The following is a 16,476-nucleotide window of genomic DNA, read 5'->3' on the forward strand; positions in this document are numbered from 1 at the left end:
AGTTAATAGATGTTGATTTAACCAATGGGTTATTATGTTTAGACCTTTCTCAGCAAATAATTTTGTTTCTTCCCAGGAGTTACCATTAAAGATCAAGACTGTGTCATCTGCATAAGAGTAGATTTTACAATTATTAATTTTTAGCATTGATAAATCGTTAATATATATTAAAAATAGGGTCGGCCCAAGGACACTGCCCTGTGGTACACCATATGTAATTAGTGCATCTTGACTATAGTTATTTTCAATTTTAACACGCTGTTTTCTATATTTTAAGTAACTTTCAAAAAGTGAAAGTGGTGCACCTCGTATTCCAATTTTTTCAAGCTTATTCAGGAGAATAGGAACAGAGACGGTATCAAACGCCTTGGCCAAGTCCAGAAATATGCCAAAACATTTCTGGCCGTTGTCAAGTATTCTCACTACTTCGTTCGAAAGATCTATGGCCGCATCTTCGGTACAAATTTTAGTCCGGAAGCCATATCGCGAATCGGAAAGTATATTGTGATGTTCTAAGTATTTGATTAGCCTTTTATTAATTAACTTTTCAAGAATTTTAGATAGTGTTGGCAATATTGATATTGGTCTAAAATTTCCAATCACGTCTCTGCTCCCACTCTTGTGAATAGGATGTATCACAGCTAACTTAAAAATATCTGGGAAGATGCCCTTATCAAAACAGGTGTTACAAAGATGTGTTATAATTGGGACTTTGGGGATATATATAAGTGTTCCTAATAGACCCAAAAAAATGAAAAATTATAATAAAATACTAAAAAAAATCCAGTTTCAGATTTTTTCCTTTGGCCTAATTATCTACCTGCATGCCAAATTTCGACTTTCTAGGTCACCTGGAAGTAGGTTATAGTTTTGATCTATAGGTCAGTCAGTGATAAAAATGACGATTTTTAGACGTTATATCTAAATAACCAATTTTGACACGTTTATGTCACCAATTTTGACACGTTTATATGGTCAAATAGTTTTTGAGTTATGAGGAGGTCAAAAGTGGCTCCAAATGTTTACTAATTCTGTTACTTGTACTTGGCTGACACGCTGACGCGTGTCTAGATTATATTAGATTTTATAAAGTTACTTATTAAAATAATTAATCTATATGTGAAAGTGAAATCTAAGAAGACTGACTCGTTATATTATATCGTTAAAATTTTACTAGTCACCTACAGTATTAGATTATAATTGTTATTTAATCTTATGATAGGGTTGGAAATAAAGTTGATTTGATATATTTGTTTATTTTTTTTTATAAACTACCTGTTTTGAGTACAATGATACAAGATTTACTCACTAACAATTGATTTTGCTATTGGTAGTGCCACACTGCATACTTTCGGGTTGCAGTCGAATGGGCCGGCACGCCCGGGGAAGTACCACTCTCTCACTTAAAATCGGTGTGAAATGGTAGCTAAGCTACTGCGTTTCGTCCGGTATGAGAGTCCCGGAGGCCCGATCCCCCTCCCCCCTAAAGCATAATGGTTGTGCAGAATTTGGTTTTATTACCCCAGGAGGGTACCATCGGCGACTGCGGTGGAGAATCCCTCTCTGGGCATCCATGCTCAGAACGTACGCAACCTGAGCAGGGATGCCCAGGCTGCTCTCCGAATTCTGGGGGGGGGGCAATTTTGCGCTCGCCACTGTTTGGGGCAAGCGGAGCAGGCATCATAAGGCAACCCCTACCACCCTCACCGTGGACTTCTGCAACATAAGGGGACTCAACTCCAACTTGAACGCCGTTCACTTTCACCTTGAGACGGCGAAGCCGGCCTTGCTCTTTCTTACCGAGACCCAGATATCCTCTCCTGCCGATACGACTTTTCTCTCTTACCCCGGGTACAAATTGGAACATTCCTTTGTACCACGAGCTGGGGTGTGCATTTACGTCAGAGATGATATCTGCTCTCGACGCCTCGGCAGCCTTAAAGGGCAGGACCTATCGATTATCTCGCTGCGTGTAGACTGCGACGACCATCCGCGAATCTACGCGTGCCTTTATAGGTCCCATAGCGGTAATGCTGAAACCGACCGACTGGTTGAGCACGTCCAAATGGCTACAGATTCCGTGCTGCAGCAGATCCCATCCGCAGAGATCGTAATTCTTGGCGATTTTAATGCCCACCATGCCGAATGGCTTGGATCGCGCACTACCGATCATGCGGGTAGATCTGTTCTTGAATTCGCTTTAGCATATGATTTGACACAATTAGTCCCCTCGCCAACGCGAATACCAGACGTGGAAGATCATACACATTCCCTGTTGGACCTTCTGCTGACTTCCCATCCGGATGGCTACCAGGTTATCGTCGATCCCCCTCTGGGCTCGTTGGACCACTGTCTCGTCCGAAGTACAGTCCCGGTTGCGCGGTACTCACGACCTCGTTTCGTGGGCTGCCGCCGAGTGTGGCACTACGGGTCAGCAGATTGGGATGGGATGCGGTCCTTCTTTGCATCCTACCCATGGGGACAGGTTTGTTTCTCGCCGGATGAGCCGAGCGTTGTTGCTGACTCTGTCACCGATGTGGTACTTCAGGGTATGGAACTATTCATTCCGTATTCTGTGGTCCCCATCGGTGGCAAGTCCCAGCCCTGGTTTGGTCGTTTCTGCAAAACGGCTTCACGCCGAAAATGGGAACGAAAATGGGAGACTGGTGCGCCTCCCTTCAGGAACACGTGCGTTCTGGTCTCTCGCCAAGGCTGTCTTAGGGAATTTCTGTCAGCCTTTTTTTTTTTTTTTTTATAGCCCGGGAGGGCAAATGACTCTGCTCCACCTGATGGTAAGTGGTAGTAGAGTCCAAACGCGACGACGGCTAGTGCAGTTGGGAAAGGTGATCTGCTCTAGCCGCCCCCGCCTTGCCGGCCCGCAAGATGCCTCTTCACGCCTCGTTTGAAGGAACCCAGGTCATAAGAGGAGGGGAATACGTGCGCTGGTAAAGAATTCCATGTTTTGGAAGTGCGACAAAGAAAAGAGTTGCCAAATTTCTTTGTACGCGATGGAATTGATGTCACAGTTAGGCGGTGACATCGAGAACCAGCACGCGTGGACTTGTGAAGGAAAGGGGAAGCAGGAATAAGGGAGAATAGTTCCTCTGAGCACTCGCCGTGACACATTCGATAGAAAGCGCTGAGTGCCGCTATCTCTCGACGCAATTGTAAAGGCTCGAGGGTGTTGGTGACCTTTACATCGCCAATAATGCGAACCGCACGTCGCTGCAACCGATCCAAGGCCTCCAGTAGGTACTTAGCGGAGCCATCCCAGAGGTGCGAGCAATATTCAACGCAGGACCGTACCTGTGTTTTATACAGCAGGAGCAGTTGAGCAGGCGTGAAAAAACGCCGCACCTTGTTCAGGACTCCGAGTTTACGTGAGGCTGTTTTTATAACAGCTTCGATGTGATCCTTTGGATTGAGGTCGCACCGAACGTCGATTCCCAGTATGGCGACTTTGCTATGTATCTCCAGCGTAGTGCCACAGAGGGAAGGAGGAGGGGAAAATGGTGACTTTTTCGCTGTGAGAGCGCATACCTGTGTTTTATTGGCGTTAAACTCAACAAGATTGTCAGAGCCCCATTTGGCGATGAGTCCTAACGTCCTATCGAGTTCAACAATAAGATCCCTCCGTCTCTCCTCAGTTTCCGCCCGTCCAGCCGCTGCGCGTCCGTGGTATCCCCCGTGCACCGTACTGTCATCTGCATAGCAATGTATGTTCCCGAGAGAGAGCATATCATTGATATGCAGAAGAAAGAGCGTGGGGGATATCACAGACCCCTGGGGGACTCCAGCATTCACTACATGGGATTTTGAAGCGCAACCATCAACTAGAACGCGAAGGCTGCGCTTGTGTAGGAAGCTAGCAATCCAGGTGCAGAGCTGAACCGGCAGACCGTATGCCGGCAGCTTGGAGAGAAGACTTCTGTGCCAGACTCTGTCGAAAACCTTGGAGATATCGAGGCTGACGGCCAACGACTCTCCACGCTTATCGATAGCTTCACCCCAGAGGTGTGTTACGTACGCTAGAAGATCACCTGTGGACCGTTTTGGTCGAAACCCGTACTGACGATCATTAATTAGACAGTGATCTTCTAGGTAATGGATCAGTTGGTTGTTTAAGATCCGTTCCATCACCTTACAAAGAACTGAGGTGATAGCTATTGGCCGATAATTTGCCGGGTCAGATCGATCCCCTTTTTTGGGAACCGCTTGCACATTAGCTTCTCTCCAAGAATCCGGCACACATCCTGTAGAAAGAGACAGCTGGAACAGGCGCGTTAACACAGGAGACAGCTCCGCTGCACACTTCATCAGCACTATGGCTGGTATTCCATCGGGACCGCTAGCTTTCCGCACATCAAGTGATTGTAGCTCTACACGTACATCACGTTGCCTGATTTTGATGTCAGGCATCGTGTAGCCACATGAAGGAATTGTTGGTGGCAGCGCACTACAATCATTGATTACGGAATTATCCGCAAAGAGTTTTGCCAGAAGATCAGCTTTCTCCTGCGGACTGTGAGCTAGCGATCCGTCCGGATACCTGAGCGGTGGCAGCGAAGGTTGGCAGAAATTGCTTTGCACAGATTTGGTCAGACGCCAGAAGCTACGGGAGCCTCTAGAATGTGAAATAAGGTCATGGCCAAACCGCGCAATGCGCTGTGCATCCGCTCTTGTGTATGCCTTCCTACAAGACTTGGAAGTTTTATTGTAGGTTGCTTTCAGTGAGTCAATGTTAGATGCCCCACTAACGCAGCCATTGATCCACGCGCGATATGCCGCCTGCTTAGAAGACACAGCATCGGCACATTCGCGAGTGAACCAACGGTTACGCGTACCCTTACTGGCGAGGTCTGAGTTAGGAATGTAGTATTCCATCCCCAACAGGATCTCACCAGCAATAGCAGCGGCGCTAGCTGTCGGGTCATTCTCACTGAAGCAACGCTCCTTCCAAGGGACTGACGCATAGTAATCGCGCAAACCGTCCCAATCTGCCGACTTATAGTGCCAAATGCGACGTTTGCTTACCGTTGGTGGCGGCAGCTTGGCCTGTGGCACTTTGGTAGATATCAGGCAGTGATCCGAAAAACCAAGTGGAGCCCAAACCTCAACCTGATATTCCACAGGGTGGCTAGTCAGCAGAAGGTCCAGTAGGGAAGGCGCTTGCCCGTCAATGTCTGGGATCCTGGTGGGCTGATCAACCAAATGGGTCAAGTTATGCGTGAGAGCGAAAGCATGGGCAGTCCTTCCCGCATGGTCAGTTTTGGAGGACTTCAACCATGATTCATGGTGAGCGTTAAAGTCCCCCAAAAACACCAGTTCCGCGTTAGGAAACTGCTCTTGCGCAGCATCTGCCACCCGACTAAGATGGTCAAATAGTCGGCTTGTCTCCAAGTCACCATTGTGGGATCTGTAGAGGCACACGTAGACCCGACTCTGACGAACCAAGTCCACACGTACCACTAACAGGGAGAAGGAAGGGTCCTCCAAGCAGCGCAGACGGTGACAACAAACATCCGTCCTGACGAACAAGCATACTCCGGCTTTCGCTTTGAAGGATTCTTCAAGCATGTAGCCGGGATAATTAAGGTAGCTGGTATCGACAGGACGGAGTATTTGAGTCTCCGTCAGAAACAACATTGCTGGCCGTGCTGTCTCGAGATGGCCTTCCTTACCATCTCTGCACAAGGACAGTGAGGTGACTTTTAGGCTCTCTCTTCGCGGTGAACTCGACTCTGGATGACCGAGGAAAGTTACCACCAACAATCCCGCGGTGTGATACCACGATGCCGGAGATTAAATTCCGCCAAAGTGCAGTTCGTAAAGCACTTCTTTCCTTGGATATTCATGAGTCGAGTGGACCCGATGGCATTCCTCCAATCATGCTACGGACATGTGCTCCCAAGTTGGCGCCGGTCTTAACGCGTCTTTTCCGGCAATCCTATGCATTCGGCGTCGTCCCGAACTCCTGGAAGACTACTTTGGTGCATCCGATCCCTAAAAAGGGCAACCGCTCAGACCCGTCCAATTATAGGCCTATAGCCATCACCTCCTTGTTCCCCAAGATAATGGAGTCCATTATAAACTGCCAGCTCCTGCGGTACCTAGAGGAGTACAAGTTGATTAGCGACCGCCAGTACGGTTTCCGTCGGGGTCGCTCAGCCGGTGATCTTCTAGTTTACCTTACTCATAGATGGGCGGAAGCAGTTGAGAGCAAGGGGGAGGCATTAGTAGCCAGGCTGGACATAGCAAAGGCCTTCGATCGCGTGTGGCACAAAGCGCTTCTTTCGAAGCTTCCTTCCTATGGGCTTCCCGGAAAATTATGCAATTGGATTACCAGTTTTTTGGCAGATCGGAGCATCAAGGTCGTTGTCGACGGTGCATGCTCTGACTTAAAATTCGTCAATGCTGGTGTTAAGGATCAGCGCGGGACGGGGGAGATGAGCGCCCCACCGCGGTCGACAGACGAGCTAGCTCATTAGCATTACCGGAGTCACCGTGTGTAGTATACATATGTACATCATTTTTGTAAACTCACAGTTGTGCCAATAAACAGTTATACAGTCCATTGTTGTTCATCATTTGGCCCAAGCAGAAACATATTTTTGGTCCAAAACGAGCCGGATGGGATCTGGAACGAGCCAACTTTGAGTTCTGGACACTGGGTGCGTTCTGGATGGAAGCAAGCATTGACCAGTACGGCGAGCAGCCCAGCAGGAGCGAGAATCTGTGAGGACGTTCCAACTTTTGTATTCCTTTAATCCCTAACATTCCTAGATTTTATCCATTATCCAAGTTTGCATTATAAATCAAACATTAGTAATTTCAATAGTTAAAATTAAGTCATTTCATTTATTAATATTCAGTGCGTATTAAGTGCAGTTGAGACGATCCAAGCGATAAGGATCTTTTGTTCTATCGCCACCGAGCGGCGTTGTTTTTCTATATGAAGTTCATTAGAGTAATATTGTAAACAACTAGTGTTTATTATCATACATTTAAAGTCCATTTTAGATAGTCATTTTCTCTTCATAACTTACATTACTTATTTATTCTTTGTAGAAGTACAAGATCGTAATTGTTGTAACTGATTAATTCAAAACTTATAGTTAAAATAAATTTAACAACCGCCTGCCATAATAGCCTTCATAATGTCCGAAAATATTAAAGATCTTATAAAGAAACGCGGCTCAGTTAAAGGCCGGCTAACAATGTTTATTAATTAGGTAAATTCTTTGCCAGAATTATTATCAGCCGTGCAAGTTACTGAGCTAGAACTTAGAATAAAAAAACGGAACAGCTTTTAAATCAATTTGATTTAATCCAGAGTAATATTGAATATTTAATTGACACCGATGATGATGTTCAACAGTTCAGTGAGAGGCAGGAAATTGAAGATCAGTTTTACATGATATTAGCCAAAGCAAAGCAAATACGTAATCGCAGCGCACGTAATCTAAATGCCGGGGATGATGATAACGATGATATTCGTTCGTGTATTTCAGGCAGTTCGCGATCTTCAGAAATGGTGAAACTGACGAAGACAAATAATGTTAAATTGCCAACGATCCAGCTTCCTAAATTCGGCGGTCGGTACGAGGACTGGCTTGAGTTTCGGGATACATTCGTTTCCCTAATACACGAGAACCAAGGAATAGTTGACATACAAAAGTTTCACTATTTGAGGGCTTCCCTGGAGGGAGGCGCTGCGCAGGTAATAAGATCGATTGGGTTTTCATCCTGTAATTACAAAATAGCGTGGGATTTGTTGTGCGATCGTTATAATAATGAAAGGTTACTAATTCAGAACCACGTACAATCTATGTTTGTTATTGAACCCTTGAAGCGTGAATCAGCGTTAGGTATACGCTCAATTATTGATATATTTTCAAAAAATCTAAGATCCTTACATACATTAGGTGAAAGTACAATGCATTGGGATACATTAATTATTTATTTAATGAATTCCAAATTAGATCCTAAAACGTCTCGAGATTGGGAAGAGCGTAAATCTACTTTAAATAAAATAACATTAAATGATTTTATGAGTTTTTTAAAAAATAAAGCTGACCTTCTTGAAACAATACATATAAACAACAACATAAACAAATACAAAAATAGGAATGATCAAATTAAGGGATTATTAAACACAAATATATACATACCAAAATGTCCTCTATGTAAAAACACACATAAGATATACAACTGTGAAACTTTTTTAAATCAATCTATCAGTGATAGGATCGAATCTGCCCGTAAGCTTAAGTTATGTAATAATTGTTTACGGCCAGGTCATCGTGTTCATAAATGCAAATCGGGCTCTTGTACTAAATGCTCACTAAAACACAATACACTATTACACAAAGAAATAGGTTCCTCACAACATGTTGAGCCGCCAGTCGACAAAGCCACCGCGCTCTCAGTCCAAATGACAGAGCCAGTATTGCTTTCGACTGCAGTGGTTTACATTCTAGGTAGCGATAATCAACGTCACGAAGCAAGAGCTGTTCTCGACTCAGGGAGCCAAGCATCCTTCATGACTCAAAGATTACTACATAAGTTGAACCTACATTGTCAAAAAACACAAATATCAGTAACAGGAATAAATAGTACCATTACGCAAGTAAATAAGCGATGCGACACAATCATATTTTCAAAGGTTTCGTCATTTCAAAGTAACATATCATTATTTGTTTTACTAAATATTACCAATTTATGTAACAACAGAGTAATCATTAAGGATTTACGCATTTCATCACAATACACATTGGCTGATCCACATTATTATAATCCTATTGACATAGATCTATTATTGGGAGCAGACATATTCTGGAATTTAATATTGTCAAATCAAATTCGTTTAGGTAAGAACTGTCCCGTATTGCAAGAAACCCAATTAGGTTACATCATTTCTGGTCCCACTAGTGGACTTAAACATAATATTTACAAAGAAAATACTGGTCTAATTACATGTAACTTTATAAAAAATGATTGTACAGATATTCAAGAACAATTAGCAAAATTTTGGTCACTTGAGGAAACACCCTATGCTTTTAAGCCTGCATATTCAATGGAAGAGAAGTTATGTGAAAAACATTTCGTAGACAACTTCACAAGAATGCCTGATGGTAGATTTTCGGTAGCTATTCCACTTAAAAAACCAGAAACTCTATTAGGAGATTCATATACTCGAGCCTTACATTGTTTTTTATCATTAGAACGTAGATTACAGAAACAACCAAAATTAAAAGAATTATATATAGATTTCATGACTGAGTACGAGCAATTAGGTCATATGTCAGTTGTTCCAAATTACCCTGTTTTAGATACAAATAATTTATATTTTCTACCACACCACGGAGTGTTACGCGAAAACAGCGCGACAACAAAATTGAGAGCTGTATTCAATGCAAGTGCGCCATCAACAACAGGTGTATCGTTGAATGATCTTCAGATGGTTGGTCCCACTATACAAAACGATTTATTCTCTATTCTTATTAGGTTTCGGCATTACTCTTACGTCATGACTGCGGACATTGAAAAAATGTACCGTCAAGTACTAATTCATCAAAATCAGAGACATTTACAAAATATAATTTGGAGAGATGACCCTAGTAAAGAACTTAGCATATTTCAACTCAATACCGTTACTTATGGGACTGCATCTGCGCCATTTCTTGCCGTTAGATGCTTAAAACAACTTGCACTTGAATGTGAGGATAATCTTATTTCCGAGATAATTAATAATGACTTTTATGTAGATGACCTAGTTACAGGTACCCAGTCAATAGATAATTTAATTAAGATCAGGGATAGCATATGTGAAGTTTTATCAAAAGGTTGTTTCAATTTACGCAAAATTAAATCAAATATACCAGATCTACGCGATATAAGCTCAAATTCAAATACGCATGTTAATTTAGGCCGACAAAATTCTAATAATACGCTAGGGCTAGGTTGGATATCATCCTCAGATAAATTGTGTTTTTCTCATAATATTTTATCAGGAAGTCAGGTCACGAAGCGATCAGTTTTGTCCACAATTGGACAAATATTTGATCCTCTCGGACTTCTTACAGTTTTTGTCATCAAGGCTAAAATGCTTCTCCAAAATCTTTGGCTTTTGAAGATATCTTGGGATGAGCCTTTGCCGTTAGATGTTGCACAAAAATGGAATAAATTTAAATCAGATCTCCATTTCTTAAACGACTTACATTTACCTCGTTGCGTTGTTTGTCCTGATTTGGCGCTTATTGAATTACATACATTTTGTGATGCATCGCAGGAAGCTTACGGAGCATGTACATTCGTAAGAAGTATTTCAGTCGATGGCAAGATCATGACACGGTTACTATGCGCAAAAAGTAAAGTCGCACCGTTAAAACCAACTACAATTCCTCGCCTGGAATTATGTGGCGCGATTGTAGCAGCACGTTTAACACAAAAAGTATTAGAAGCATTTAGGTTACCTGTGCAAAGATGCATTCTTTGGAGTGATTCATCTGTCGTTCTAGGTTGGCTGAAAACACCTCCATCTAAATTAAAGTTATTTGTTAAGAATCGTGTTGCTGAAATACAAGAACTTACTTACACTTTTGAATGGCGTTATGTTCCAACTTATGACAACCCTGCTGACCTGCTAACAAGGGGTATAAACTTGGCATCAATAAATACCTTGGATTTGTGGTGGTCAGGTCCAACATTTTTGCACGAGTTGGAATGTAAATGGCCTAAAAATAACATAAATTACAAAGATGACTTACCTGAAATTGTAGCTCATGTTGCATCAACAATTGCAATCAAGAATAATCAGCTTATTGATTTTCACAGATTTTCAACATTAACTAAAATTAAACGTACAATGGCTTTTGCATTAAGATTTGTTTACAATTGTAAAATTCATGATTGCAACCAGAAATTATCTGGACCATTGAATACACAAGAATTAGATAACGCATTTAATTTACTATTAAAACAATCACAAATTGAATCGTTTCCCGAATACAAACTTTTGTACAATAAACAAGCTTTACCTAATAAAAATAATCTTATTTCCCTGTCACCGTTTCTTGATGAAACAGGTCTACTAAGGGTAGGTGGCAGATTAAAAAATTCAAAATTTGACTATAATAAAAGACATCCAGTATTAATTTCATGCAAACATCCTTTGACTAAACTAATTTTTACTTTTGAACATTTAAGATTGTTTCACGCAGCACCACAACTTCTTTTATCATCTTTAAGGCAACAATTTTGGCCTATAGGTGGTCGCAATATGGCTAAACAGATCGCACACAAATGCTACAAGTGTTTCAGAATGAAAGCTCAAACGATTAACCCTATCATGGGTCAGTTGCCGGAGCAGCGACTCGACCCAGGTTACCCGTTTCAAACAACAGGCGTAGATTACTGCGGTCCTTTACAAGCTGCCGATAGGAAAGGACGTGGATCTAAAACTATCAAGGTGTATATTGCTGTCTTTGTCTGTTTCACTACAAAGGCATTACATTTAGAATTGGTTACCGATTTAACAAAGGAAACGTATATTGCTGCGTTACGTAGGTTCATTGCTCGGCGATCCAAGCCCTCCATTATATTTTCTGATAATGGTACACAATTTGTTGGGGCTAAAAATTAAATTCAGAATTTCTTAAAACAAGAATCTCTAAATTTAGCTCAGTATATGGCAAACGAAGGCATAGACTTTAAGTTCATACCCGCCTATACTCCTCATTTTGGAGGCATATGGGAGGCGGGCGTTAAATCTGTTAAATACCATCTATTGAGAGTATTAGGAAACGCTCGTTTAACATTTGAAGAATTATATACAGTTTTAGTTCAAATAGAATCAATATTGAATTCTCGTCCTCTATCACCAATTTCCTCAGATCCTAACGACCTTACTCCTCTCACTCCTGGTCATTTTCTAGTTGGACGTCCTTTAACAGCGCTGCCTACATCTAGCCTAATCAACGTAAATCCCAATAGACTACAACGTTGGGAACTAGTAGAACAGCTACGTCAGAATTTTTGGATACGCTGGCAGAAGGAGTACGTGTCTGAACTTCAACAAAGGACCAAGTGGAAGACTTCTAAGGGCGATCTGAAGGAAGGGACAATGGTCGTGATCAAGGATGATGCACTGCCTCCGTTGAAGTGGAGCCTTGGACGAGTTCGTCGAGTGTTCCCAGGTCCTGACGGAGTTAATCGTGTTGCAGACATAGAAACCACTAAAGGCCTGACAAGACGAGCATTCAATAAAATTTGTCCACTACCAATCAATGAGGCTGTTGAAACCCAAGATTTCAACGTCGGGGGGCATGTTAAGGATCAGCGCGGGACGGGGGAGATGAGCGCCCCACCGCGGTCGACAGACGAGCTAGCTCATTAGCATTACCGGAGTCACCGTGTGTAGTATACATATGTACATCATTTTTGTAAACTCACAGTTGTGCCAATAAACAGTTATACAGTCCATTGTTGTTCATCATTTGGCCCAAGCAGAAACAGCTGGTGTCCCACAAAGCTGCGTTCTTTCACCCACTCTGTTTCTTTTGCATATCAATTACTTGTTGAAAATCTGTAACATTCACTGCTATGCAGACGACAGCACCGTAGATACCTATACATACACCGGCCGTGCTAATATTTCTCTGGAAATAGTCGAAGAAAACCGGAACAAACTTGTGTCTGAAATCGAGTCTTCGTTAAAAAAGTCTCGAACTGGGGTCGGCTAAACCTAGTCTATTTCAACCCCAAAAAGACGCAAGTTTGCGCGTTAACTGCTGAAAAAACACCATTCGTCGTATCTCCACGATTCGAGAACATTCCGTTAGCCGCCACAGCTAGTATCGGAATACTTGGCGTCGATATTTCGAGCCTCGTTCAGTTCCGCGGTCAATTGGAAGGTAAAGCCAAATAGGCATCAAAAAAGCTCGGTGTGCTCAGCAAAGCAAGACAGTATTTCACGTCGGCCCAACGTCTAAGACTATACAAGGCGCAAATTCGGCCTCACATGGAATACTGCTCTCACCTCTGGGCGGGTGCTCCCCTGTACCAGTTCCTTCCATTTGACCGTATCCAACGTAGAGCGGCTCGAATTATCGACGATCAAGCCCTTTCCGATCTGCTTGATCCTTTGGCTTTGCGTAGAGATGTTGGATCGCTCTGCGTCTTCTACAGAATTCATCACGGGGAATGTTCCGAGGAATTGTTTGGATTAATCCCGGCTGCTGAATTTCACCTTCGGACATCTCGTCAAAATTCCAAATATCACCCGCATCACCTAGATGTCCGAAAATCCACAACAGCGCGATTTTGAAGACATTTTCTGCCTCGCACAACCACTCTGTGGAACCGGCTTTCGCCGGCGGGTTTTCCGAACCGATACGACTTGGGAACCTTTAAGAAAAGAGCGTATATATAGCGGCCGTGAGCGCCGAGCGTAACATATGTATACGGATTGTCTCCTAGTTTTTTTATTTAAAATAACTAGTTAAGTAATATATTACATTAAAAATTATGTTTAACTATTAGTTTGAGAAAAATAAAGCAAGAATTAAACCATAGTGAATAAAAACAGTGCAATTGGAAGTAATATAAACTATTAACAAAATTTAAAATCTAACGTGTGGTTAATGAGTGCAATCAGTTCAGGACGCGTGAGTGTGTCATCGCCGGCAAAGGTCATTGACCGCGCGCTGTGCTAAAGCGCAACGATTGAATGTTTGCTAAGACATTGTAATTATACCTACTGAGTCAATAATAACAAAAAAGATGCCTAAATGTGTTACGTGTGGAAAATTTATGGCTGTAGGAGATGGCGCTTCTTGCTGCAAATGCAGGGCTTTAAACCATCTTACCTGTATTGGGTTATCAGAGAAATCAAAAGTACCTATTAATTGGACATGTTTGGATTGTAAGTCAAAAACTTCAAGGAAAAATAGCGACGATACTCCCGCAAAATGTAATACATTACGAGACGTTAGGCAGCCAGCTTCGAACATGGACGTTTTTATGTCTCCCAGTAATACAATGTCAGAGCAATCAACTATTATAAGCGAATTGAAAAGTATTAGAGAAGAGTTGTATGCTACTCGTAATGAGCTGAAAGAATTTAGGAATGAAATGGCATGTATATCGTCTTCATAATAGTATGTAATGAAAGAATAGATGGGATCGAGAACAGATTAGAATGCTTAGAAAAACAACTCGAAACTCATAGTATAAACAACGATGAATCCCTGAAAGCAACAGTAGACCAGCTCAAAGCAGACCTTAATGAGAGGGAACAAGATTTATTACTTAATGACATCGATATCACCGGCATTCCGGAAAGCAAAGGTGAAAATCCTTATCATATTGTGATGCTCATAGCCGCAAAACTCAGCGTTAAAATCGATGAACAAGATATCACGCGGGCAGAGCGTATAGGACACGGTTCAAAAGAAGGAGAAAACGCAACGCGCCCAATTGTAGTGAGATTATCGAGGAAGACTCTACGAGATGACTTACTACGAGCGGCCCGTATTCGGCGTGGTGCAGACACAGCCGATATGGATATTCCAGGCAATCCTAGAAAATTTTACGCCAATGAACGCCTGTCAAAAACTAACAGGCAATTATTCAAAAAGACGCGAATTGCGGCTAAAACGTCTAAGTGGAAATTTACCTTGGACACGAGAAGGAAGAATATATACAAGACAAAACGAAGGTAAACCGAGTATCAGAATCAAATCCGAATCAGATATACTTCGTATTTTTAGGATTGATCAAGTTTGATCCGATGTTGCGTTTAAATTACATATTAACTTCGTTTTTATCGATAACTCTTTTCATACTTTTACTTTTCATATTTTTATTTGTCTTATGTTTACTTTTATTAATAAATGCACGTTCACTCTATGTATGTTTAAAACTGCACTATACTCGTATAATCATACTAACTATAACAATAGAAAAGACGACAAATATGCTTATTTATATTATTATATCCACAATCTAGACACGCGGTAGCGTGTCAGCCAAGTTCTAGTAATAGAACTGGCGAGCAGCACCGTGTGTAATCTAGACACGCGGTAGCGTGTCAGCCAAGTTCCAGTAATAGAACTGGCGAGCAGCACCGTGTGTAATATTACACGAACCATTTGGAGCCACTTTTGACCTCCTCATAACTCAAAAACTATTTGACATAAATGTGTCTCAAGTCAGACTTAGGCAACAATATATTATCCCAAGTTATAAGAAGAAATGATATTTTATGTAGTTATAAATAAATTTCAGAAAGGACTATTTAACTTGGCACAAATTTCGATCTCACTTCTTTTGTCGTTGAAGACAACAACCAAGGTATATATCATAATATTTGACTTGGCTCTCATTTTTACATTTATGTTTTTGATGGGATATATATATGACAGCGGAGGGCCATCACCACAGTTATAGTTCATGGTTTTCTTATGTGGGCGTCTATCGGTGGGTGACGTAGGATCAAGAAAACACACTTGTACAATCAACCACAGTATAATGACTCAGTAACACAGTTTAAGTAGGTGACTGGAATGCGCGATGGTTCTGTGACTGCACGCGCCGAACGCTCGGAGAGTAGTGATGTCCGACGTTCCCCTCTGGCGCATGCTTACACAAACTCCATCGAGTGCCGCTACGTGGCGCTGGCGTTCCGGAAACGATTCCATAACGTAGTCTCGAACGTATACCACTAGATGGCGTTGTCAGAAATAATTCACCCGGTTGCGACACGGCCATCCTGCTTGCACACGCCCACGTGTGATTGTTAACCTGCCGGCAAAACATACCACAAGAAAACCTTGTTCTGCTCGGCCACTTCTGACATTACATACACATCGGATAAATAAAGGAACTCTTAGATCACTACAGTTTAATTTCTATTAACAACTCAACTTCAACTCTACTTTAAAACAATATCGAACAATAGGAATTCAAAATAATCAAAATTACAATTACAGTCAAGATCACCGCGCCAGGCCAGATACCACAGTCATTTTATTCCACATTAACACTATACTGCAACATTATCTTTAAAGTTTACAAAACTCTACGAGTAAAAACCTCTAGCGCCACGGCTCTCTAGCCGACTGGCAATCACATTGCCCTGCCGCATCCACCGCGTGGATCGAAACCTTGCATGTGCCCATGTGTATCACCCCGTGACTACACACCATAGTGGTCTCTCTTAGACCCCGACCTCCGCCTGAGTTAAACGCGCACCGCGCACCCACGGTCTACTTGAGTTGCCTCAAGAGATACCGACTTCTACCGGGCTACGACTACGTAATAACTACAGGTACGGTCGAACGCAATACGGCCGCTAGCACCCCTTACTCGTCTACATACATTAAGCTTACTCGTCAATACCGTTACAGCTATCATCAACATCAACATCGACTGGTAAATGACCTGCTGGCATCTTTCTTAACCTATCGTGTGCAT

General features: G+C 42.3%; 2 pseudogenes; both read left to right on the forward strand.

The window, feature by feature from the left end:
- The first annotated feature begins 1,693 nt into the window (after nt 1-1,693).
- Nucleotides 1,694-13,432, forward strand: LOC125075617 (annotated as a pseudogene).
- A 706-nt stretch (nt 13,433-14,138) lies between these two features.
- LOC125075618 lies at nt 14,139-14,787 on the forward strand (annotated as a pseudogene).
- The last annotated feature ends 1,689 nt before the right edge of the window (nt 14,788-16,476 follow it).

The sequence above is a fragment of the Vanessa atalanta genome, chromosome W (assembly GCF_905147765.1).
Source record: "Vanessa atalanta chromosome W, ilVanAtal1.2, whole genome shotgun sequence".
NCBI classification, from domain to species: Eukaryota; Metazoa; Arthropoda; class Insecta; order Lepidoptera; family Nymphalidae; genus Vanessa; species Vanessa atalanta.